The sequence below is a fragment of the Takifugu rubripes genome, chromosome 10, assembly GCF_901000725.2.
Source record: "Takifugu rubripes chromosome 10, fTakRub1.2, whole genome shotgun sequence".
Taxonomy (NCBI): domain Eukaryota; kingdom Metazoa; phylum Chordata; class Actinopteri; order Tetraodontiformes; family Tetraodontidae; genus Takifugu; species Takifugu rubripes.
This window is the reverse complement of record NC_042294.1, coordinates 1,188,348-1,206,182: the sequence shown is the minus strand read 5'-3', so window position 1 is coordinate 1,206,182 and position 17,835 is coordinate 1,188,348. Positions and strand designations below refer to the sequence as shown.

General features: G+C 43.2%; 12 non-coding genes across 12 annotated transcripts; all 12 read left to right on the top strand.

Annotated features, from left to right (window-relative positions):
* The first annotated feature begins 1,222 nt into the window (after positions 1-1,222).
* On the top strand, positions 1,223-1,295 carry trnaa-ugc (transfer RNA alanine (anticodon UGC)). The gene has a single exon. It is a non-coding gene; the product is annotated as a tRNA-Ala (tRNA).
* A 1,427-nt stretch (positions 1,296-2,722) lies between these two features.
* On the top strand, positions 2,723-2,795 carry trnaa-ugc (transfer RNA alanine (anticodon UGC)). The gene has a single exon. It is a non-coding gene; the product is annotated as a tRNA-Ala (tRNA).
* A 1,427-nt stretch (positions 2,796-4,222) lies between these two features.
* trnaa-ugc (transfer RNA alanine (anticodon UGC)) lies at positions 4,223-4,295 on the top strand. The gene has a single exon. It is a non-coding gene; the product is annotated as a tRNA-Ala (tRNA).
* A 3,694-nt stretch (positions 4,296-7,989) lies between these two features.
* On the top strand, positions 7,990-8,062 carry trnaa-ugc (transfer RNA alanine (anticodon UGC)). Its single transcript has one exon. It is a non-coding gene; the product is annotated as a tRNA-Ala (tRNA).
* A 1,427-nt stretch (positions 8,063-9,489) lies between these two features.
* Positions 9,490-9,562, top strand: trnaa-ugc (transfer RNA alanine (anticodon UGC)). The gene has a single exon. It is a non-coding gene; the product is annotated as a tRNA-Ala (tRNA).
* Positions 9,563-10,989: 1,427 nt separating this feature from the next.
* Positions 10,990-11,062, top strand: trnaa-ugc (transfer RNA alanine (anticodon UGC)). The gene has a single exon. It is a non-coding gene; the product is annotated as a tRNA-Ala (tRNA).
* A 695-nt stretch (positions 11,063-11,757) lies between these two features.
* trnaa-agc (transfer RNA alanine (anticodon AGC)) lies at positions 11,758-11,830 on the top strand. Its single transcript has one exon. It is a non-coding gene; the product is annotated as a tRNA-Ala (tRNA).
* Positions 11,831-12,525: 695 nt separating this feature from the next.
* On the top strand, positions 12,526-12,598 carry trnaa-ugc (transfer RNA alanine (anticodon UGC)). Its single transcript has one exon. It is a non-coding gene; the product is annotated as a tRNA-Ala (tRNA).
* A 1,428-nt stretch (positions 12,599-14,026) lies between these two features.
* trnaa-agc (transfer RNA alanine (anticodon AGC)) lies at positions 14,027-14,099 on the top strand. Its single transcript has one exon. It is a non-coding gene; the product is annotated as a tRNA-Ala (tRNA).
* Positions 14,100-14,794: 695 nt separating this feature from the next.
* Positions 14,795-14,867, top strand: trnaa-agc (transfer RNA alanine (anticodon AGC)). The gene has a single exon. It is a non-coding gene; the product is annotated as a tRNA-Ala (tRNA).
* Positions 14,868-15,562: 695 nt separating this feature from the next.
* On the top strand, positions 15,563-15,635 carry trnaa-ugc (transfer RNA alanine (anticodon UGC)). The gene has a single exon. It is a non-coding gene; the product is annotated as a tRNA-Ala (tRNA).
* A 659-nt stretch (positions 15,636-16,294) lies between these two features.
* On the top strand, positions 16,295-16,367 carry trnaa-agc (transfer RNA alanine (anticodon AGC)). The gene has a single exon. It is a non-coding gene; the product is annotated as a tRNA-Ala (tRNA).
* Positions 16,368-17,835: the final 1,468 nt, after the last annotated feature.

The window sequence follows — 17,835 nt, the reverse complement described above, 5'->3', positions numbered from 1 at the left end:
AAAAAAATGCACACAGGAGAAATAAATTTCTTTACAGCTACAAATCTTCATGTTGTCCTCATTACATCCAAATGACATTGCTTTGAGGAAAGATGAATCATTACATCATTAGCATGCTAATGGTCCACAAAAGATATATTTTCAAGCTCTGTCCACACCGAGTTCCCAACTGAAGAAGTCTTCTGAATAGAAGGCGAAACATCTTCAAGAGAAGAAAAACAGTCCAGTTGACAAGGAAAACTTACCTTGGATAACTATAACCTGGGTGATTCAGAATCTACACAGACATCCAACAAACATTGCTTTGAGAAACGATGAAACAAGGTCAACATACCAACACCAGGCGAAAGCCTCTGGAAATCAGGATGAGATTGAAGATACAGGATGTCCCAGGTCGAAAACAAGCATTTATCAGCTCAGCTGTGAGATCATACTATGGTGGCTACTGCTGAGAGGGGAATTAGCTCAAAAGGTAGAGCGCTCGCTTAGCATGTGAGAGGTAGTGGGATCGATGCCCACATTCTCCACGGAGGTTCATCGTACGTGTGTTTCCTGTTTTACTCTGAGGCTAATGGACATGTCAATATTGGTTTCCAAATAGAATATGTATCCTCTTTGTCATTCTACCACTGTTTGCCACAACTTTTACTTTGGTATACCATCCTTTAACAGAGCGGGTGGGCTCACACACTTCCTATCAACCACATACAATGCAGTCCTCCACTCCTTCCAAATACAAACCAAACGTTCACACCATTTCTGGAGACCTGGTGACTCATCACCATGTGAGCCAGCAGTCAAACGGGAGAAACCTCAACTGAAACTCGGTGAACCACCCGATCAACGACCCTGCCAACAACTCTCAGGTGACCACCCAGATAATTAGCATGCTAAAGGTCCACAAGGGTTGTATTTTCAAGCTCTCTCCTCAGCGAGCTCAGAACTGAAGAAGTCTTCTGGATAGAAAGCGAAACATCTTCAAAAGAAGAAAAACAGTCCAGTTGACAAGGAAAACTTACCTTGGATAGCTATGACCTGGATGATTCAGAATCGACACAGATATCCAACAAACATTGCTTTGAGAAACGATGAAACGCGGTCAACACACCAACATCACGCTAAACCATGTGGGAAAAGGACGTGATTGAAGACATGTCCCTGACCAAAAATAAGCAGTTATCAGCTCAGCTCTGACATCACATTATGGTGGTGAGCATTTAGAGGGGAATTAGCTCAAGTGGTAGAGTGCTCGCTTTGCATGTGAGAGGTAGTGGGATCGATGCCCACATTCTCCATTTAGGTACTTTAGGACAGTGTGTCCTGTATCACACTGACTGTACCAGACATACTATTTGCCGATGTTTCCTCTTAGTCTGTCTAGCACTGTTTGTAAGAACTTTTAGTTTGTTCTAACTCTTCTCTAATGATTTGCAAAAAAGGCCCCCATACAATAACTTGCCCAACAGCTCCTGCTTTTCCATAATCACTCACTAAATGACAAAAAAAATGCACACAGGAGAAATAAATTTCTTTACAGCTACAAATCTTCATGTTGTCCTCATTACATCCAAATGACATTGCTTTGAGGAAAGATGAATCATTACATCATTAGCATGCTAATGGTCCACAAAAGATATATTTTCAAGCTCTGTCCACACCGAGTTCCCAACTGAAGAAGTCTTCTGAATAGAAGGCGAAACATCTTCAAGAGAAGAAAAACAGTCCAGTTGACAAGGAAAACTTACCTTGGATAACTATAACCTGGGTGATTCAGAATCTACACAGACATCCAACAAACATTGCTTTGAGAAACGATGAAACAAGGTCAACATACCAACACCAGGCGAAAGCCTCTGGAAATCAGGATGAGATTGAAGATACAGGATGTCCCAGGTCGAAAACAAGCATTTATCAGCTCAGCTGTGAGATCATACTATGGTGGCTACTGCTGAGAGGGGAATTAGCTCAAAAGGTAGAGCGCTCGCTTAGCATGTGAGAGGTAGTGGGATCGATGCCCACGTTCTCCACGGAGGTTCATCGTACGTGTGTTTCCTGTTTTACTCTGAGGCTAATGGACATGTCAATATTGGTTTCCAAATAGAATATGTATCCTCTTTGTCATTCTACCACTGTTTGCCACAACTTTTACTTTGGTATACCATCCTTTAACAGAGCGGGTGGGCTCACACACTTCCTATCAACCACATACAATGCAGTCCTCCACTCCTTCCAAATACAAACCAAACGTTCACACCATTTCTGGAGACCTGGTGACTCATCACCATGTGAGCCAGCAGTCAAACGGGAGAAACCTCAACTGAAACTCGGTGAACCACCCGATCAACGACCCTGCCAACAACTCTCAGGTGACCACCCAGATAATTAGCATGCTAAAGGTCCACAAGGGTTGTATTTTCAAGCTCTCTCCTCAGCGAGCTCAGAACTGAAGAAGTCTTCTGGATAGAAAGCGAAACATCTTCAAAAGAAGAAAAACAGTCCAGTTGACAAGGAAAACTTACCTTGGATAGCTATGACCTGGATGATTCAGAATCGACACAGATATCCAACAAACATTGCTTTGAGAAACGATGAAACGCGGTCAACACACCAACATCACGCTAAACCATGTGGGAAAAGGACGTGATTGAAGACATGTCCCTGACCAAAAATAAGCAGTTATCAGCTCAGCTCTGACATCACATTATGGTGGTGAGCATTTAGAGGGGAATTAGCTCAAGTGGTAGAGTGCTCGCTTTGCATGTGAGAGGTAGTGGGATCGATGCCCACATTCTCCATTTAGGTACTTTAGGACAGTGTGTCCTGTATCACACTGACTGTACCAGACATACTATTTGCCGATGTTTCCTCTTAGTCTGTCTAGCACTGTTTGTAAGAACTTTTAGTTTGTTCTAACTCTTCTCTAATGATTTGCAAAAAAGGCCCCCATACAATAACTTGCCCAACAGCTCCTGCTTTTCCATAATCACTCACTAAATGACAAAAAAAATGCACACAGGAGAAATAAATTTCTTTACAGCTACAAATCTTCATGTTTTCCTCATTACATCCAAATGACATTGCTTTGAGGAAAGATGAATCATTACATCATTAGCATGCTAATGGTCCACAAAAGATATATTTTCAAGCTCTGTCCACACCGAGTTCCCAACTGAAGAAGTCTTCTGAATAGAAGGCGAAACATCTTCAAGAGAAGAAAAACAGTCCAGTTGACAAGGAAAACTTACCTTGGATAACTATAACCTGGGTGATTCAGAATCTACACAGACATCCAACAAACATTGCTTTGAGAAACGATGAAACAAGGTCAACATACCAACACCAGGCGAAAGCCTCTGGAAATCAGGATGAGATTGAAGATACAGGATGTCCCAGGTCGAAAACAAGCAGTTATCAGCTCAGCTGTGAGATCATACTATGGCGGCTACTGCTGAGAGGGGAATTAGCTCAAAAGGTAGAGCGCTCGCTTAGCATGTGAGAGGTAGTGGGATCGATGCCCACATTCTCCACGAAGGTTCATCGTACGTGTGTTTCCTGTTTTACTCTGAGGCTAATGGACATGTCAATATTGGTTTCCAAATAGAATATGTATCCTCTTTGTCATTCTACCACTGTTTGCCACAACTTTTACTTTGGTATACCATCCTTTAACAGAGGGGGTGGGCTCACACACTTCCTATCAACCACATACAATGCAGTCCTCCACTCCTTCCAAATACAAACCAAACGTTCACACCATTTCTGGAGACCTGGTGACTCATCACCATGTGAGCCAGCAGTCAAACGGGAGAAACCTCAACTGAAACTCGGTGAACCACCCGATCAACGACCCTGCCAACAACTCTCAGGTGACCACCCAGATCATTAGCATGCTAAAGGTCCACAAGGGCTGTATTTTCAAGCTCTCTCCTCAGCGAGCTCAGAACTGGAGAAGTCTTCTGGATAGAAAGCGAAACATCTTCAAAAGAAGAAAAACAGTCCAGTTGACAAGGAAAACTTACCTTGGATAGCTATGACCTGGATGATTCAGAATCGACACAGATATCCAACAAACATTGCTTTGAGAAACGATGAAACGCGGTCAACACACCAACATCACGCTAAACCATGTGGGAAAAGGACGTGATTGAAGACATGTCCCTGACCAAAAATAAGCAGTTATCAGCTCAGCTCTGACATCACATTATGGTGGTGATCATTTAGCGGGGAATTAGCTCAAGTGGTAGAGCGCTCGCTTTGCATGTGAGAGGTAGTGGGATCGATGCCCACATTCTCCACGGAGGTTCATCGTACATGTGTTTCCTGTTTTACTCTGAGGCTAATGGACATGTCAATATTGGTTTCCAAATAGAATATGTATCCTCTTTGTCATTCTACCACTGTTTGCCGCAACTTTTACTTTGGTATACCATCCTTTAACAGAGGGGGTGGGCTCACACACTTCCTATCAACCACATACAATGCAGTCCTCCACTCCTTCCAAATACAAACCAAACGTTCACACCATTTCTGGAGACCTGGTGACTCATCACCATGTGAGCCAGCAGTCAAACGGGAGAAACCTCAACTGACACTCGGTGAACCACCAGATCAACGACCCTGCCAACAACTCTCAGGTGACCACCCAGATCATTAGCATGCTAAAGGTCCACAAGGGCTGTATTTTCAAGCTCTCTCCTCAGCGAGCTCAGAACTGAAGAAGTCTTCTGGATAGAAAGCGAAACATCTTCAAAGAAGAAAAACAGTCCAGTTGACAAGGAAAACTTACCTTGGATAGCTATGACCTGGATGATTCAGAATCGACACAGATATCCAACAAACATTGCTTTGAGAAACGATGAAACGCGGTCAACACACCAACATCACGCTAAACCATGTGGGAAAAGGACGTGATTGAAGACATGTCCCTGACCAAAAATAAGCAGTTATCAGCTCAGCTCTGACATCACATTATGGTGGTGAGCATTTAGAGGGGAATTAGCTCAAGCGGTAGACCGCTCGCTTTGCATGTGAGAGGTAGTGGGATCGATGCCCACATTCTCCATTTAGGTACTTTAGGACAGTGTGTCCTGTATCACACTGACTGTACCAGACATACTATTTGCCGATGTTTCCTCTTAGTCTGTCTAGCACTGTTTGTAAGAACTTTTAGTTTGTTCTAACTCTTCTCTAATGATTTGCAAAAAAGGCCCCCATACAATAACTTGCCCAACAGCTCCTGCTTTTCCATAATCACTCACTAAATGACAAAAAAAATGCACACAGGAGAAATAAATTTCTTTACAGCTACAAATCTTCATGTTGTCCTCATTACATCCAAATGACATTGCTTTGAGGAAAGATGAATCATTACATCATTAGCATGCTAATGGTCCACAAAAGATATATTTTCAAGCTCTGTCCACACCGAGTTCCCAACTGAAGAAGTCTTCTGAATAGAAGGCGAAACATCTTCAAGAGAAGAAAAACAGTCCAGTTGACAAGGAAAACTTACCTTGGATAACTATAACCTGGGTGATTCAGAATCTACACAGACATCCAACAAACATTCCTTTGAGAAACGATGAAACAAGGTCAACATACCAACACCAGGCGAAAGCCTCTGGAAATCAGGATGAGATTGAAGATACAGGATGTCCCAGGTCGAAAACAAGCAGTTATCAGCTCAGCTGTGAGATCATACTATGGTGGCTACTGCTGAGAGGGGAATTAGCTCAAAAGGTAGAGAGCTCGCTTAGCATGTGAGAGGTAGTGGGATCGATGCCCACATTCTCCACGGAGGTTCATCGTACGTGTGTTTCCTGTTTTACTCTGAGGCTAATGGACATGTCAATATTGGTTTCCAAATAGAATATGTATCCTCTTTGTCATTCTACCACTGTTTGCCACAACTTTTACTTTGGTATACCATCCTTTAACAGAGGGGGTGGGCTCACACACTTCCTATCAACCACATACAATGCAGTCCTCCACTCCTTCCAAATACAAACCAAACGTTCACACCATTTCTGGAGACCTGGTGACTCATCACCATGTGAGCCAGCAGTCAAACGGGAGAAACCTCAACTGAAACTCGGTGAACCACCCGATCAACGACCCTGCCAACAACTCTCAGGTGACCACCCAGATCATTAGCATGCTAAAGGTCCACAAGGGTTGTATTTTCAAGCTCTCTCCTCAGCGAGCTCAGAACTGAAGAAGTCTTCTGGATAGAAAGCGAAACATCTTCAAAAGAAGAAAAACAGTCCAGTTGACAAGGAAAACTTACCTTGGATAGCTATGACCTGGATGATTCAGAATCGACACAGATATCCAACAAACATTGCTTTGAGAAACGATGAAACGCGGTCAACACACCAACATCACGCTAAACCATGTGGGAAAAGGACGTGATTGAAGACATGTCCCTGACCAAAAATAAGCAGTTATCAGCTCAGCTCTGACATTACATTATGGTGGTGAGCATTTAGAGGGGAATTAGCTCAAGTGGTAGAGTGCTCGCTTTGCATGTGAGAGGTAGTGGGATCGTTGCCCACATTCTCCATTTAGGTACTTTAGGACAGTGTGTCCTGTATCACACTGACTGTACCAGACATACTATTTGCTGATGTTTCCTCTTAGTCTGTCTAGCACTGTTTGTAAGAACTTTTAGTTTGTTCTAACTCTTCTCTAATGATTTGCAAAAAAGGCCCCCATACAATAACTTGCCCAACAGCTCCTGCTTTTCCATAATCACTCACTAAATGACAAAAAAAATGCACACAGGAGAAATAAATTTCTTTACAGCTACAAATCTTCATGTTGTCCTCATTACATCCAAATGACATTGCTTTGAGGAAAGATGAATCATTACATCATTAGCATGCTAATGGTCCACAAAAGATATATTTTCAAGCTCTGTCCACACCGAGTTCCCAACTGAAGAAGTCTTCTGAATAGAAGGCGAAACATCTTCAAGAGAAGAAAAACAGTCCAGTTGACAAGGAAAACTTACCTTGGATAACTATAACCTGGGTGATTCAGAATCTACACAGACATCCAACAAACATTGCTTTGAGAAACGATGAAACAAGGTCAACATACCAACACCAGGCGAAAGCCTCTGGAAATCAGGATGAGATTGAAGATACAGGATGTCCCAGGTCGAAAACAAGCAGTTATCAGCTCAGCTGTGAGATCATACTATGGTGGCTACTGCTGAGAGGGGAATTAGCTCAAAAGGTAGAGCGCTAGCTTAGCATGTGAGAGGTAGTGGGATCGATGCCCACATTCTCCACGGAGGTTCATCGTACGTGTGTTTCCTGTTTTACTCTGAGGCTAATGGACATGTCAATATTGGTTTCCAAATAGAATATGTATCCTCTTTGTCATTCTACCACTGTTTGCCACAACTTTTACTTTGGTATACCATCCTTTAACAGAGGGGGTGGGCTCACACACTTCCTATCAACCACATACAATGCAGTCCTCCACTCCTTCCAAATACAAACCAAACGTTCACACCATTTCTGGAGACCTGGTGACTCATCACCATGTGAGCCAGCAGTCAAACGGGAGAAACCTCAACTGAAACTCGGTGAACCACCCGATCAACGACCCTGCCAACAACTCTCAGGTGACCACCCAGATCATTAGCATGCTAAAGGTCCACAAGGGCTGTATTTTCAAGCTCTCTCCTCAGTGAGCTCAGAACTGAAGAAGTCTTCTGGATAGAAAGCGAAACATCTTCAAAAGAAGAAAAACAGTCCAGTTGACAAGGAAAACTTACCTTGGATAGCTATGACCTGGATGATTCAGAATCGACACAGATATCCAACAAACATTGCTTTGAGAAACGATGAAACGCGGTCAACACACCAACATCACGCTAAACCATGTGGGAAAAGGACGTGATTGAAGACATGTCCCTGACCAAAAATAAGCAGTTATCAGCTCAGCTCTGACATCACATTATGGTGGTGAGCATTTAGAGGGGAATTAGCTCAAGTGGTAGAGTGCTCGCTTTGCATGTGAGAGGTAGTGGGATCGATGCCCACATTCTCCATTTAGGTACTTTAGGACAGTGTGTCCTGTATCACACTGACTGTACCAGACATACTATTTGCCGATGTTTCCTCTTAGTCTGTCTAGCACTGTTTGTAAGAACTTTTAGTTTGTTCTAACTCTTCTCTAATGATTTGCAAAAAAGGCCCCCATACAATAACTTGCCCAACAGCTCCTGCTTTTCCATAATCACTCACTAAATGACAAAAAAAATGCACACAGGAGAAATAAATTTCTTTACAGCTACAAATCTTCATGTTGTCCTCATTACATCCAAATGACATTGCTTTGAGGAAAGATGAATCATTACATCATTAGCATGCTAATGGTCCACAAAAGATATATTTTCAAGCTCTGTCCACACCGAGTTCCCAACTGAAGAAGTCTTCTGAATAGAAGGCGAAACATCTTCAAGAGAAGAAAAACAGTCCAGTTGACAAGGAAAACTTACCTTGGATAACTATAACCTGGGTGATTCAGAATCTACACAGACATCCAACAAACATTGCTTTGAGAAACGATGAAACAAGGTCAACATACCAACACCAGGCGAAAGCCTCTGGAAATCAGGATGAGATTGAAGATACAGGATGTCCCAGGTCGAAAACAAGCAGTTATCAGCTCAGCTGTGAGATCATACTATGGTGGCTACTGCTGAGAGGGGAATTAGCTCAAAAGGTAGAGCGCTCGCTTAGCATGTGAGACGTAGTGGGATCGATGCCCACGTTCTCCACGGAGGTTCATCGTACGTGTGTTTCCTGTTTTACTCTGAGGCTAATGGACATGTCAATATTGGTTTCCAAATAGAATATGTATCCTCTTTGTCATTCTACCACTGTTTGCCACAACTTTTACTTTGGTATACCATCCTTTAACAGAGGGGGTGGGCTCACACACTTCCTATCAACCACATACAATGCAGTCCTCCACTCCTTCCAAATACAAACCAAACGTTCACACCATTTCTGGAGACCTGGTGACTCATCACCATGTGAGCCAGCAGTCAAACGGGAGAAACCTCAACTGAAACTCGGTGAACCACCCGATCAACGACCCTGCCAACAACTCTCAGGTGACCACCCAGATCATTAGCATGCTAAAGGTCCACAAGGGCTGTATTTTCAAGCTCTCTCCTCAGTGAGCTCAGAACTGAAGAAGTCTTCTGGATAGAAAGCGAAACATCTTCAAAAGAAGAAAAACAGTCCAGTTGACAAGGAAAACTTACCTTGGATAGCTATGACCTGGATGATTCAGAATCGACACAGATATCCAACAAACATTGCTTTGAGAAACGATGAAACGCGGTCAACACACCAACATCACGCTAAACCATGTGGGAAAAGGACGTGATTGAAGACATGTCCCTGACCAAAAATAAGCAGTTATCAGCTCAGCTCTGACATCACATTATGGTGGCGAGCATTTAGAGGGGAATTAGCTCAAGTGGTAGAGCGCTCGCTTTGCATGTGAGAGGTAGTGGGATCGATGCCCACATTCTCCATTTAGGTACTTTAGGACAGTGTGTCCTGTATCACACTGACTGTACCAGACATACTATTTGCCGATGTTTCCTCTTAGTCTGTCTAGCACTGTTTGTAAGAACTTTTAGTTTGTTCTAACTCTTCTCTAATGATTTGCAAAAAAGGCCCCCATACAATAACTTGCCCAACAGCTCCTGCTTTTCCATAATCACTCACTAAATGACAAAAAAAATGCACACAGGAGAAATAAATTTCTTTACAGCTACAAATCTTCATGTTGTCCTCATTACATCCAAATGACATTGCTTTGAGGAAAGATGAATCATTACATCATTAGCATGCTAATGGTCCACAAAAGATATATTTTCAAGCTCTGTCCACACCGAGTTCCCAACTGAAGAAGTCTTCTGAATAGAAGGCGAAACATCTTCAAGAGAAGAAAAACAGTCCAGTTGACAAGGAAAACTTACCTTGGATAACTATAACCTGGGTGATTCAGAATCTACACAGACATCCAACAAACATTGCTTTGAGAAACGATGAAACAAGGTCAACATACCAACACCAGGCGAAAGCCTCTGGAAATCAGGATGAGATTGAAGATACAGGATGTCCCAGGTCGAAAACAAGCAGTTATCAGCTCAGCTGTGAGATCATACTATGGTGGCTACTGCTGAGAGGGGAATTAGCTCAAAAGGTAGAGCGCTCGCTTAGCATGTGAGAGGTAGTGGGATCGATGCCCACATTCTCCACGGAGGTTCATCGTACGTGTGTTTCCTGTTTTACTCTGAGGCTAATGGACATGTCAATATTGGTTTCCAAATAGAATATGTATCCTCTTTGTCATTCTACCACTGTTTGCCACAACTTTTACTTTGGTATACCATCCTTTAACAGAGGGGGTGGGCTCACACACTTCCTATCAACCACATACAATGCAGTCCTCCACTCCTTCCAAATACAAACCAAACGTTCACACCATTTCTGGAGACCTGGTGACTCATCACCATGTGAGCCAGCAGTCAAACGGGAGAAACCTCAACTGAAACTCGGTGAACCACCCGATCAACGACCCTGCCAACAACTCTCAGGTGACCACCCAGATCATTAGCATGCTAAAGGTCCACAAGGGCTGTATTTTCAAGCTCTCTCCTCAGCGAGCTCAGAACTGAAGAAGTCTTCTGGATAGAAAGCGAAACATCTTCAAAAGAAGAAAAACAGTCCAGTTGACAAGGAAAACTTACCTTGGATAGCTATGACCTGGATGATTCAGAATCGACACAGATATCCAACAAACATTGCTTTGAGAAACGATGAAACGCGGTCAACACACCAACATCACGCTAAACCATGTGGGAAAAGGACGTGATTGAAGACATGTCCCTGACCAAAAATAAGCAGTTATCAGCTCAGCTCTGACATCACATTATGGTGGTGCTCATTTAGCGGGGAATTAGCTCAAGTGGTAGAGCGCTCGCTTTGCATGTGAGAGGTAGTGGGATCGATGCCCACATTCTCCACGGAGGTTCATCGTACATGTGTTTCCTGTTTTACTCTGAGGCTAATGGACATGTCAATATTGGTTTCCAAATAGAATATGTATCCTCTTTGTCATTCTACCACTGTTTGCCGCAACTTTTACTTTGGTATACCATCCTTTAACAGAGGGGGTGGGCTCACACACTTCCTATCAACCACATACAATGCAGTCCTCCACTCCTTCCAAATACAAACCAAACGTTCACACCATTTCTGGAGACCTGGTGACTCATCACCATGTGAGCCAGCAGTCAAACGGGAGAAACCTCAACTGACACTCGGTGAACCACCAGATCAACGACCCTGCCAACAACTCTCAGGTGACCACCCAGATCATTAGCATGCTAAAGGTCCACAAGGGCTGTATTTTCAAGCTCTCTCCTCAGCGAGCTCAGAACTGAAGAAGTCTTCTGGATAGAAAGCGAAACATCTTCAAAAGAAGAAAAACAGTCCAGTTGACAAGGAAAACTTACCTTGGATAGCTATGACCTGGACGATTCAGAATCGACACAGATATCCAACAAACATTGCTTTGAGAAACGATGAAACGCGGTCAACACACCAACATCACGCTAAACCATGTGGGAAAAGGACGTGATTGAAGACATGTCCCTGATCAAAAATAAGCAGTTATAAGCTCAGCTCTGACATCACATTATGGTGGCGAGCATTTAGAGGGGAATTAGCTCAAGTGGTAGAGCGCTCGCTTAGCATGTGAGAGGTAGTGGGATCGATGCCCACATTCTCCACGGAGGTTCATCGTACATGTGTTTCCTGTTTTACTCTGAGGCTAATGGACATGTCAATATTGGTTTCCAAATAGAATATGTATCCTCTTTGTCATTCCACCACTGTTTGCCGCAACTTTTACTTTGGTATACCATCCTTTAACAGAGGGGGTGGGCTCACACACTTCCTATCAACCACATACAATGCAGTCCTCCACTCCTTCCAAATACAAACCAAACGTTCACACCATTTCTGGAGACCTGGTGACTCATCACCATGTGAGCCAGCAGTCAAACGGGAGAAACCTCAACTGAAACTCGGTGAACCACCCGATCAACGACCCTGCCAACAACTCTCAGGTGACCACCCAGATCATTAGCATGCTAAAGGTCCACAAGGGCTGTATTTTCAAGCTCTCTCCTCAGCGAGCTCAGAACTGAAGAAGTCTTCTGGATAGAAAGCGAAACATCTTCAAAAGAAGAAAAACAGTCCAGTTGACAAGGAAAACTTACCTTGGATAGCTATGACCTGGATGATTCAGAATCGACACAGATATCCAACAAACATTGCTTTGAGAAACGATGAAACGCGGTCAACACACCAACATCACGCTAAACCATGTGGGAAAAGGACGTGATTGAAGACATGTCCCTGACCAAAAATAAGCAGTTATCAGCTCAGCTCTGACATCACATTATGGTGGTGAGCATTTAGAGGGGAATTAGCTCAAGTGGTAGAGCGCTCGCTTTGCATGTGAGAGGTAGTGGGATCGATGCCCACATTCTCCATTTAGGTACTTTAGGACAGTGTGTCCTGTATCACACTGACTGTACCAGACATACTATTTGCCGATGTTTCCTCTTAGTCTGTCTAGCACTGTTTGTAAGAACTTTTCGTTTGTTCTAACTCTTCTCTAATGATTTGCAAAAAAGGCCCCCATACAATAACTTGCCCAACAGCTCCTGCTTTTCCATAATCACTCACTAAATGACAAAAAAAAATGCACACAGGAGAAATAAATTTCTTTACAGCTACAAATCTTCATGTTGTCCTCATTACATCCAAATGACATTGCTTTGAGGAAAGATGAATCATTACATCATTAGCATGCTAATGGTCCACAAAAGATATATTTTCAAGCTCTGTCCACACCGAGTTCCCAACTGAAGAAGTCTTCTGAATAGAAGGCGAAACATCTTCAAGAGAAGAAAAACAGTCCAGTTGACAAGGAAAACTTACCTTGGATAACTATAACCTGGGTGATTCAGAATCTACACAGACATCCAACAAACATTGCTTTGAGAAACGATGAAACAAGGTCAACATACCAACACCAGGCGAAAGCCTCTGGAAATCAGGATGAGATTGAAGATACAGGATGTCCCAGGTCGAAAACAAGCAGTTATCAGCTCAGCTGTGAGATCATACTATGGCGGCTACTGCTGAGAGGGGAATTAGCTCAAAAGGTAGAGCGCTCGCTTAGCATGTGAGAAGTAGTGGGATCGATGCCCACATTCTCCACGGAGGTTCATCGTACGTGTGTTTCCTGTTTTACTCTGAGGCTAATGGACATGTCAATATTGGTTTCCAAATAGAATATGTATCCTCTTTGTCATTCTACCACTGTTTGCCACAACTTTTACTTTGGTATACCATCCTTTAACAGAGGGGGTGGGCTCACACACTTCCTATCAACCACATACAATGCAGTCCTCCACTCCTTCCAAATACAAACCAAACGTTCACACCATTTCTGGAGACCTGGTGACTCATCACCATGTGAGCCAGCAGTCAAACGGGAGAAACCTCAACTGAAACTCGGTGAACCACCCGATCAACGACCCTGCCAACAACTCTCAGGTGACCACCCAGATCATTAGCATGCTAAAGGTCCACAAGGGCTGTATTTTCAAGCTCTCTCCTCAGCGAGCTCAGAACTGAAGAAGTCTTCTGGATAGAAAGCGAAACATCTTCAAAAGAAGAAAAACAGTCCAGTTGACAAGGAAAACTTACCTTGGATAGCTATGACCTGGATGATTCAGAATCGACACAGATATCCAACAAACATTGCTTTGAGAAACGATGAAACGCGGTCAACACACCAACATCACGCTAAACCATGTGGGAAAAGGACGTGATTGAAGACATGTCCCTGACCAAAAATAAGCAGTTATCAGCTCAGCTCTGACATCACATTATGGTGGCGATCATTTAGCGGGGAATTAGCTCAAGTGGTAGAGCGCTCGCTTAGCATGTGAGAGGTAGTGGGATCGATGCCCACATTCTCCACGGAGGTTCATCGTACATGTGTTTCCTGTTTTACTCTGAGGCTAATGGACATGTCAATATTGGTTTCCAAATAGAATATGTATCCTCTTTGTCATTCTACCACTGTTTGCCGCAACTTTTACTTTGGTATACCATCCTTTAACAGAGGGGGTGGGCTCACACACTTCCTATCAACCACATACAATGCAGTCCTCCACTCCTTCCAAATACAAACCAAACGTTCACACCATTTCTGGAGACCTGGTGACTCATCACCATGTGAGCCAGCAGTCAAACGGGAGAAACCTCAACTGACACTCGGTGAACCACCAGATCAACGACCCTGCCAACAACTCTCAGGTGACCACCCAGATCATTAGCATGCTAAAGGTCCACAAGGGCTGTATTTTCAAGCTCTCTCCTCAGCGAGCTCAGAACTGAAGAAGTCTTCTGGATAGAAAGCGAAACATCTTCAAAAGAAGAAAAACAGTCCAGTTGACAAGGAAAACTTACCTTGGATAGCTATGACCTGGATGATTCAGAATCGACACAGATATCCAACAAACATTGCTTTGAGAAACGATGAAACGCGGTCAACACACCAACATCACGCTAAACCATGTGGGAAAAGGACGTGATTGAAGACATGTCCCTGACCAAAAATAAGCAGTTATCAGCTCAGCTCTGACATCACATTATGGTGGCGAGCATTTAGAGGGGAATTAGCTCAAGTGGTAGAGCGCTCGCTTAGCATGTGAGAGGTAGTGGGATCGATGCCCACATTCTCCACGGAGGTTCATCGTACATGTGTTTCCTGTTTTACTCTGAGGCTAATGGACATGTCAATATTGGTTTCCAAATAGAATATGTATCCTCTTTGTCATTCTACCACTGTTTGCCGCAACTTTTACTTTGGTATACCATCCTTTAACAGAGGGGGTGGGCTCACACACTTCCTATCAACCACATACAATGCAGTCCTCCACTCCTTCCAAATACAAACCAAACGTTCACACCATTTCTGGAGACCTGGTGACTCATCACCATGTGAGCCAGCAGTCAAACGGGAGAAACCTCAACTGAAACTCGGTGAACCACCCGATCAACGACCCTGCCAACAACTCTCAGGTGACCACCCAGATCATTAGCATGCTAAAGGTCCACAAGGGCTGTATTTTCAAGCTCTCTCCTCAGCGAGCTCAGAACTGAAGAAGTCTTCTGGATAGAAAGCGAAACATCTTCAAAAGAAGAAAAACAGTCCAGTTGACAAGGAAAACTTACCTTGGATAGCTATGACCTGGATGATTCAGAATCGACACAGATATCCAACAAACATTGCTTTGAGAAACGATGAAACGCGGTCAACACACCAACATCACGCTAAACCATGTGGGAAAAGGACGTGATTGAAGACATGTCCCTGACCAAAAATAAGCAGTTATCAGCTCAGCTCTGACATCACATTATGGTGGTGAGCATTTAGAGGGGAATTAGCTCAAGTGGTAGAGCGCTCGCTTTGCATGTGAGAGGTAGTGGGATCGATGCCCACATTCTCCATTTAGGTACTTTAGGACAGTGTGTCCTGTATCACACTGACTGTACCAGACATACTATTTGCCGATGTTTCCTCTTAGTCTGTCTAGCACTGTTTGTAAGAACTTTTCGTTTGTTCTAACTCTTCTCTAATGATTTGCAAAAAAGGCCCCCATACAATAACTTGCCCAACAGCTCCTGCTTTTCCATAATCACTCACTAAATGACAAAAAAAATGCACACAGGAGAAATAAATTTCTTTACAGCTACAAATCTTCATGTTGTCCTCATTACATCCAAATGACATTGCTTTGAGGAATGATGAATCATTACATCATTAGCATGCTAATGGTCCACAAAAGATATATTTTCAAGCTCTGTCCACACCGAGTTCCCAACTGAAGAAGTCTTCTTGATAGAAAGCGAAACATCTTCAAGAGAAGAAAAACAGTCCAGTTGACAAGGAAAACTTACCTTGGATAACTATAACCTGGGTGATTCAGAATCTACACAGACATCCAACAAACATTGCTTTGAGAAACGATGAAACAAGGTCAACATACCAACACCAGGCGAAAGCCTCTGGAAATCAGGATGAGATTGAAGATACAGGATGTCCCTGGTCGAAAACAAGCAGTTATCAGCTCAGCTGTGAGATCATACTATGGTGGCTACTGCTGAGAGGGGAATTAGCTCAAGTGGTAGAGCGCTCGCTTAGCATGTGAGAGGTAGTGGGATCGATGCCCACATTCTCCACGGAGGTTCATCGTACATGTGTTTCCTGTTTTACTCTGAGGCTAATGGACATGTCAATATTGGTTTCCAAATAGAATATGTATCCTCTTTGTCATTCTACCACTGTTTGCCAAAACTTTTACTTTGGTATACCATCCTTTAACAGAGGGGGTGGGCTCACACACTTCCTATCAACCACATACAATGCAGTCCTCCACTCCTTCCAAATACAAACCAAACGTTCACACAGGCTAATGGGCTAATGGACATGTCAATATTGGTTTCCAAATAGAATATGTATCCTCTTTGTCATTCTACTACTGTTTGTCACAACTTTTAGTTTGGTCTAGCTTTTCTCAAATGATTTGGAAAGAAGGCCCCCATACAACAACTCGCCCAACTATTGCTTTGCCATAATGACTCCCCAAACTAAAGAGAACGACATGTGTGGATAATGACAGGAGATCGTCTTCAGGTGTGTCTTGCTCGCCCAATGGAGGAGAGGCAGGACACTGCTCCACCCAGCCTGAAAACAGACAAACAAGGGAAACAGACAAGACACAGAAAGGGTGGTTGAGAGGGAAAACACTCAGCACTCCTAACAGCTCTCAACACTGCCTGGTGCACACTGAGATCAAACTCTTTTTCGGCCAGCTTCAGGTGCATCCTCTCTTGGCTTCTTGTGACAGGATTTCATATATTTCCATAATGTCTTTTTTGACTAAAGACCTTGGCAAAGTGCACAGTGAATAAGGTCATAGCATGTCTGATCTTCTTTGTTCAGTATTGTACAACAAGATGTCCTTTTCCCTTTCTCACTACATCTGTATTGTGAGCAGAGTTTGCTCTGGTTCCTGATTGGCAAGTCGACCTCTCCTTTCTTTGGAATTCTTTGGATAATAAAGTGCTTTTGCAAACTCCAGTTTATTGCAATGAAAAGTTTTGAGATGTCGTGAGATTTTTGATGTTGGCTTAGAGCAATAAAGGCAATAGTTCCTTCATCATTTGAGGTACACATTACTTGAATTCAAGGTTCTGCTGTCTCTGGGCTGATTGATGAACTGACTTTCTTGCGGCAGAGTGATGAGTTCCTCTTTCTCTTTTGGCTGATTGTCCTTTTCCCTGTTGGTTTATACTTCCTTCCTGTGTAGTCTTCCTGTGTGTTCTTCAGTGCTACTGTCTTTGTCTCGGCTGAGCTGCTTTCTTTTTCTGAACTATTATCAACTGGCATTAATTGAAGCAATCGTAAAGTCTGTAGTTTGTTTTCAGAGGACAGAGATCATCATCAGACCCAGTTCCAGTAGAGTCAGGAATGTATTCAACATCACTGTAGTCAGTATGACTACTCTCATCTATCGATTCAGCCGAAGTATCTTCTTTGGGCTAAAAAAAATGAAAATAATCTATTATTTTCCACATTTGATTGTACATGATGCCATACAATAATGCCAATGTAGGCAAATCAGCATGATTCAGGCAGTGAAATCCT